This window comes from Aythya ferina (genome assembly GCF_964211825.1).
Source record: "Aythya ferina genome assembly, chromosome: 2".
Lineage (NCBI taxonomy): Eukaryota > Metazoa > Chordata > Aves > Anseriformes > Anatidae > Aythya > Aythya ferina.
Genome location: NC_140297.1, coordinates 89,501,060 through 89,508,136, shown reverse-complemented (window position 1 = coordinate 89,508,136; position 7,077 = coordinate 89,501,060). Strand labels below are relative to the sequence as shown.

At 37.2% G+C, this 7,077-nt stretch overlaps 1 long non-coding RNA gene across 1 annotated transcript; it reads left to right on the top strand.

The window, feature by feature from the left end:
* Nucleotides 1–5,921: 5,921 nt before the first annotated feature.
* On the top strand, nucleotides 5,922–6,830 carry LOC311432783. The gene is made up of 3 exons (XR_014690327.1): nucleotides 5,922–5,978; nucleotides 6,107–6,209; nucleotides 6,779–6,830. It is a non-coding gene; the product is annotated as an uncharacterized lncRNA (long non-coding RNA).
* Nucleotides 6,831–7,077: the final 247 nt, after the last annotated feature.

Below are 7,077 nucleotides of genomic sequence, written 5' to 3'. Positions count from 1 at the left end.
GGGGATTGACTGTAGTAGCAAGCCAGTGTTCTCATGCTTTTGGAAGGTCATCTTTTCATGGATCAGAAGAGAAATGGTCTAATCATGTCCTTGTCAGTCAGTTTAAAGTCTATCAGTTTGTCCTACTGGCCTGCTAAGATTTAAACATACTGCAAATTGGTTATTATATTTTTAATAAGACATATGGCAATGGTTGGTTGTATCATATCATACTCTGGTCACAAAGTACAAAAGGTCTTTTACCATGAAGGGATGCCAGAAGGAATGCAGTAAAGATGCTCTTTTAAAAAAAAACAAAAAACAAAAAACAAAAAAAAAAAAACCAAAAAAAAAAACAAAACACTATTCTTTTTCACATACTGAAGAAATACTGAACAGCCTGAGAATTGTTTAAATGCTATAAAGCGGAAATAATCTTTTGTTTTACTTCTCTTTATAGACTTAAGATTTTAGATGTAAACTTTTCTGTCATTATTACATGATCAAAATATCCTAGTCTTCTGTTTGCTTGTTATCTTACATGAAAGCTGAATAAAATACAAATTATTAATTTGGACGCTAGTCTAGAGGACGTGAAAAACCTTGGTTCATGTAATAGATTTCATGTGTTACTTTACACTTCTTAATATTGCCATGGCTTTGGTTCTTCACTTGCAAAAACAAAATTGATAGGTTTCTGCCTCACACACATTAAGGCCTGTAAAACTATTCAATATAAAAATCACAATGGCTGATATTAAATAACCTAAGTAAACAGCTAACAGTCATTACTCCAGTAGCAGAAGCTTTAGGAAAAACACCATATGTTTTGAGACTCACAATAACACCATGAAAAGTGGTGGCATGACAATACTGGCTGTGTTTTCATGTCTTCAGGACAGACTCCCTGGAGAGAGCCCATACAATCTCTTCAAGCGTCCTGAAAAAAAAGATACAAGAAATGGAGAATTCCCAGACATTTGATTATATTTGTTTATGAAAAGAATAGACAAAGATTGTCTTAGTTTGAGGGGCTTATGGAGAAATAATACAATACACTGCATGAAAAATATCTGGAAACTACAAGGTTTTTTTTGTTTTTGTTTTTGGTTTTTTTTGGAAGCTGATGGGGCTTCCTATAAAATGAACATTAAGACCACTTTATTGGTTTGTTTGTTTATTTTTGCCCCCTTTCTAACATGTTGGGGTAACAAAAGGAGAAAGCTTTAGGGTTTTTTTTGTTGTTGTTTTTGTTTTGTTTTAATCTTCTCTATCAACTTACTCAATATTGTCAGCACAGCACTGTTTTCTTTTTCTTTCCTTCCCTCCATCCCTTCCCTCCCTTCTTTCCTTTCTTCCTTGAGCAGTCCAGCAAGTATTGTGGCACTCTGGGGATCCTAGGGGTTCTGTTGCAAACCAAAATTGCTTTCTTCATCTCACCTGTGAGTCTTGGCTGTGCAGAGGCCTCCTGCACCTACAGCACACCCTTGCCCCCCCTTCCACTCTGAGCTTGGTTCAATGCTTGCTGTGACTGCTCCTTCTGAATGGCTCTGCAGGCACTCCAAGAGTTTTGCTTTGATGCACACTCATAGGGCTCACAAGGGACAAGTACCTTCTTGGTCTTTCCCTGGCCAAATACCCAATGCAGAAGCCAGTAAGAAATGTTGAAGAGCTGTGTGAAAAATGTGTCTCTATCTATCTTGTTTGTTGTTGTTGTTTTTGTTTTTTACTATGAAAGGGTCTGGCTCCAGCTTGCCTAAAACACCAAAATTACTTTATCTCCAGGAAAACTTGAATAAGAAAAAGATAAAGATAAATGATAGGTGTGTAAAATAATTCTGTGACATTTATAAAGCTATTCATCACAGCCAATGTAGACAAGATAGACACAAATTAAAAAGAAAACGCAACTATGTTCACTCTTCCTACTAATTTTAAAATGTCTAAAGTATCCATCCATTCCTTTGTTATGTTTAGAGGCTCTTTAATTCACTACTTTCTATATGAAGTTAATTTGGATGACAACGTTGGAAAAGAAAGCTTCAGTTCTGAAAATACCATATAAATGGAGTTAAAATTGAAAAAACAAACAAACAAACAAAAAGTTGAAATGAATATCAAGAAAAAGAAATCAAGAAGTATTGAATTAGCATGAACAATTTTCAAATAGATGTTATCCTCTGCGTCCACTCAGAATAGCTCAGTGAAGACAAATAGAAAAAAAAAGAAAGTGCTTGAAGTTCAACGTCTGCCAAGAGGAAAGGGGAACCAAAGGGGAAATGAAAGGGACGGGGAGAGAAGAGGAGGGGAGAGGATGGAGAAGGGATGAAGAGGGGAGAGGGGAGGGGAGAGGAGTGGAGGGGAGGGGAGGGGAGGGGAGGGGAGGGGAGGGAAGGGAAGGGAAGGGAAGGGAAGGGAAGGGAAGGGAAGGGAAGGGAAGGGAAGGGAAGGGAAGGGAAGGGAAGGGAAGGGAAGGGAAGGGAAGGGAAGGGAAGGGAAGGGAAGGGAAGGGAAGGGAAGGGAAGGGAAGGGAAGGGAAGGGAAGGGAAGGGAAGGGAAGGGAAGGGAAGGGAAGGGAAGGGAAGGGAAGGGAAGGGAAGGGAAGGGAAGGGAAGGGAAGGGAAGGGAAGGGAAGGGAAGGGAAGGGGGAAGTTCTGTCATTTCATTAAATGACAGAACTATGGATGATCCTTTCAGCTAATGTGTCATACATAGGAAAAGTGAATAAAGACCGTCATTGAAACTTTGTTCAGGCTGGGTACTCAGGTGTAAAATCAGTGTATTGGATCTCAGAGCCTCTTGTTGAATATAGATGACATTTCTTAGGTAAAAGCTAAGAAAAACATGAACTGACAAACCTGTGGTGCCTCCATCTTCCAGTTATTCATCCATCTCTGGGGCTCTGTCAGTACAATGTAGACCAGAGGTGTTACCTCTACCTAGAATGGAAATTGTGCATTTTTCCTGTATCCTTGAACAAAAGATAATCAGCTTTAAGGCCATGAATGCAGCTAAGAGTCATGGAAGGGTGTAAGGAATACACTTAATGTTACACAAGTGCTTATACAATTTACCTGAGTCAGTTTCAGACCTTGAACTCTTCCACACTACTTGCCCACCGAAGTAATCTAATTATTTCATATTACCAAAACATTTTCTGATGTCTCTCATAAGGAGTGAAAACACAGAAATAAATCTTTTCAAAAGCAGTACATAGGAGAACTCTCTTGGTTATCATCTCCCACTGGTAATTTCTCAGGAGGTCTACCTTCTCTGTCCTTACCTTCTTAAAATCAAGGCTGTTTTCAGTAGACACTTCTGAGATATATGTACACGCATATATATATGTATATTTTTCTTTAGCAAATCTTCACTTCAATAATGAATAAAGATCATGAAACTATTCATTTTAAATTATAATTCTGGTTATAGCACAGTTAATGACTTATTAGCTTACAAATACCTCTGTCTAAAAAAACACTGTAAGGACTAAGATGATTTATCCAAATGATAAAGCCCTCCTTTCAGCTTGGAAAGAGATACTCATTACTCAGAAGGTTTTCCAGGTGGAAGTATATGACAAGAATATGGCGATAATATAGAAAGTTGTGGTCATTACTATATGCTAGCTCTATGACGAAACAGTACCAAATGACAGTATCAAAAATCTGACACTAACAAAATGTTACTGGTACTTGTCATTGTAATTAGGCCAATGATTTTAATGAGAAGCCATCTTGCACAATTTAATTACAAAACTTTGTTAGGCAAGTGCTGTTAGAGATTTTACTGTATACCATTAAGACAAAGGCATGACTTGTGTACACTGCAATTTGTTTGAAATTTTTTCACACAGAACATGCCTTTGCATGATCGAGATGATAATATCTGACTAATGCAGAACATGGTAGCAGTGAAATTGCAAGTCATTGAAAAAGTAAAGTGAAAAAAAAAATAGAAAAACGCAGCCTCCAAACCACCTGCAGAATTATAAAAATCTTCAAATCTTGTGGTTTATCAACTAGTTAGGAGGACTGAAAATAAACCAAAACAAATAAAGCAAAGGGAGGGGAAATTGAGAGTGGGGGGTGGAATTTGTTCAGTAACATGATTAATTTGTGAACTGTAACAAGAAAAGTTTGAACCACACTTTGTCCTTCTAAGGAATGCTGGAAATAACATGGATCAGTAAGTTGCACGGCACTAGTGAACTTCACTGACCAGTGAAAATTGAAGCGATTTCTTCAGAACTCCAGTTTCACCTTTGTCAGTTACTGAATATAAGAAGGTCCCAGGTTATCTGTAGATAGGTGGGAGAAAAGAACAAAACTCCAAAGGTTTCCCTTGCAAGTGCAATGTGAATTGACACCTAGCTACCCACCTACCTTTCTGAAAAGGGCATACTTCTGACCTCATGACTCTCAGGAGTTTAAGAAACGCCACTGCAATAGCTCCATTTCTATTCACATTTCCCAATAGTCTTTATGATCCAAAGTGGTGGTCTACGAAACAGACTACTGTGAATAGTGACATCCCATGCAATGCTCCTGTACAGAACATCTTAGCTGTTGAAAAGTCCTTATTTACCACTTCACTGTGAACTAGTAAAACTGTATCAAAGTTCAGAAGTCAGAAGACCTGAGGCTGAATATATCTGAAAAGATAGCTACTATTTTTTTGGTGGAGGTGGATTGTCTTGTGATCTTGATATACTGTGTACTTTTAAATATTAACCTCATTCAGAACTGTTGGTATATGGACTTGTTCTTTTGTTGACATTATCATTTCTGTACACTATGTAAGTGGTGAAAGGAATGACTGGTCATTGCCTTTACTGCTATTGCCTACATGAAGTTCTAGTCTGCTGTAAAAGCCACTGTCTAAATAGGATTAGTGCAAAAACATTACAACCTATCAAATACAATGGGAAAAATAGATATGTGTATTATTCTGGCACTTTGTCAGTAACCAACCTACAGTGGGAGAGGAGAGGCTTCTCATCTGCCAAATAAAGTCACATCAGAAAGGTTCTTTTCCAAAACAAGTTATGTCTTTCCAAAAATAACTGTTCACATCAAATAAAGCAATGTAATCAGAGGAAGAGAGAAAGAGAGAGCTGCTCTTCATTCTTCTTAGGACAGGGATAAACAGTCATTGTCTACAGAACGGACCTTAGAGATGAAACTAATGTAACTGTTTACTATAATCTAATTTTCAGTTGCCACACTCACCAGTGGTACCTTCTGTGTGAAAACTGAATAAAGATTGCAGAATTATGAGTTCACAGACTGTCATAAATCTTAATTGTTGTTGCTTATGGATTCCTAATAAAACTCCAGCAACCTATGACATGCCTACTGAATCCAGGCAATATATGAAATAGCTCTTTGAGAGTTTAGCAGCCATTGTAAGGTAAAACCTTAACTGTGAGAGCTGCCCTAAGGAAAGAACAACAGGGAGACAGACCAGATTGTTATCCCTAATAGGAATTAGGTTCATGCCTGGTACACCTGGTCAATCAGCACACAGTTGGAATCCACACAAAGATCTTTATTTTAATTCAGTGCAGAATCAGGTGCTTGGCAGTCTTTGGTAAAGCAAACACATTCTCGACTAGAACCACAGTTCTTTACACCTGGCTCCTTGCAAAACTATTTCCATTTGCTGTTTCTTATTGACGGATGTGACCTGCCTAATTCTTCTCTTCTGAGAATGAGTATTATGGGATTGGAAGATAATAGGCTTGTTGAGGGGTAGCTGTTGTCTCATTTACATATTGGTGGGACTGTTTTCAGATATGTTAATAATCCTTAAGGAGTATACAGGTTACCGCGGATCAGTTCCCTTCTGGCCACTTCCTTGTTCTTCCTCTGTCCTTCTTGTTTCCTGTAATTTGAGACTAAAACTTCCTTTGTCCTTCCTATTTCCTGTAACTTGAGACTACAAGACTGCAGAAAGCAATTCTTGATCACTGTCAAATCTGGATTTATTTTGGAAATGTTTGTACTACCAATATACAGATTTGAAAATAAGTACAGTGGTTCAAGTAAAGAAATGGTAGCAACAGCTAATCCAATGTACAAACCTTCCTACATCCCTAGATGATGGATTTGCTTTGCTTTTGCAGTGTCTCCTGGAGATCATTCTTTCAGGAATGAGGGCACAGTTCTGTGAAGGATTTGAGAAGCCCTAGAAGGAATATTTCCAAGTCTTGTATCTCTGCCAAGAAGGTCAGGGGGAAAGGGGGGTGGAAGGGGGAGTAGGAGGAAGGGGAAGGGGCATATGAAAGTGTATTATTTTTGTAGTATCTATAATGAAGTAAAGTCCTGTTAGCCATGAAATGCAGCTATGTAATTTGCCACATAATCACTTTTGCTGACTGAAAGAGAAAGAAAGTATTACTTGTGGAGCTTCTATGCCCAGCCTGCAATTATTGAGTTTTAGTATTGTTACTGTTTTTGTTTGTTTGTTTGTTTTTAACACAAAGAATTTACTATAGAATGTGTGACAATGCCATGTAATAAAAAGGAGAAATACAGTTTCTCGCTAGTTATATTATAAAGTATGATCAGCAGCAAGTAATGGGAGGTGTCATATTTTAACTGGCATTTGGCATTCTAATTACTAAAGGCCAAGTGAGAAAACATTATGTGTTGATTTTAACTTAAAGAACTTGTTTTAGGCATGGACTGTAAGAAAACAGGCAAGGGTTTTAATGAAAAATTTACATGGAGGTTTTCTGCAATTACTTGTGCATGTAAATTTATAATGAAAACATTTTTTTTTCTGTATATAACAGTTAAATAGTTTATAACAGGAGAACAGACTGAAAGAAGACAAAATGAGTTGACCATTTCAGAAATATCAACCAGCTACTTGTGGTGTCCTCTAAGGAAAAAAAAAAAAAATAATAATAAAAATAATAATAATTAAAAAAAAAGACGACTAGTTTGTGGCCTTTATTTTTTCCTTCAATTATTTTTTTCTTACATGAGATATTTACATGGAAAAGACCTCTGTTCATTTGAAATTTGCCTATGCTTGTTCTAAATAATGAGTAAGAGGCATATCTCACTAAGTATTTATATTTTCAGTAGA